Below are 430 nucleotides of genomic sequence, written 5' to 3' on the forward strand. Positions count from 1 at the left end.
GTTACCACGGAGACGGACAAACATGCGGAGCCCCGCCCCCGCGGGGAGGGGCCCTCTGCTGCTGGGCAACCGGCACCAGGTCCCGCCCTCCGCCCCTCCCTCCCTCATATGTCTTCTCAAACTGAAAGTACTACATTTCCTGGCTTATTATTATTATTATTTTTTTTAATAAAACACTTCTTACGATTTGAGAACCGTCAAAATACCCTTGTACGCTAATACTTTGCCAAAGCCTGGGGAGCACAAAAGGCAACTGGTCTTTGGCTGGCCATCTTTATAGAGCCCTGTGGGTTGCGCGATGCGCAACTCAGGCAACTGTACAAGGAGTTCCAGCACACAGTAGGTGCCTGTCACTAAATTATCACTTAGTTATTTTTGTGTTATTTTCCATGACTCTCCTAGTAGGAAACTGAGATCACGTGAGGTAAAA

The sequence above is a fragment of the Panthera leo genome, chromosome B2 (genome assembly GCF_018350215.1).
Source record: "Panthera leo isolate Ple1 chromosome B2, P.leo_Ple1_pat1.1, whole genome shotgun sequence".
Classification (NCBI taxonomy): Eukaryota; Metazoa; Chordata; class Mammalia; order Carnivora; family Felidae; genus Panthera; species Panthera leo.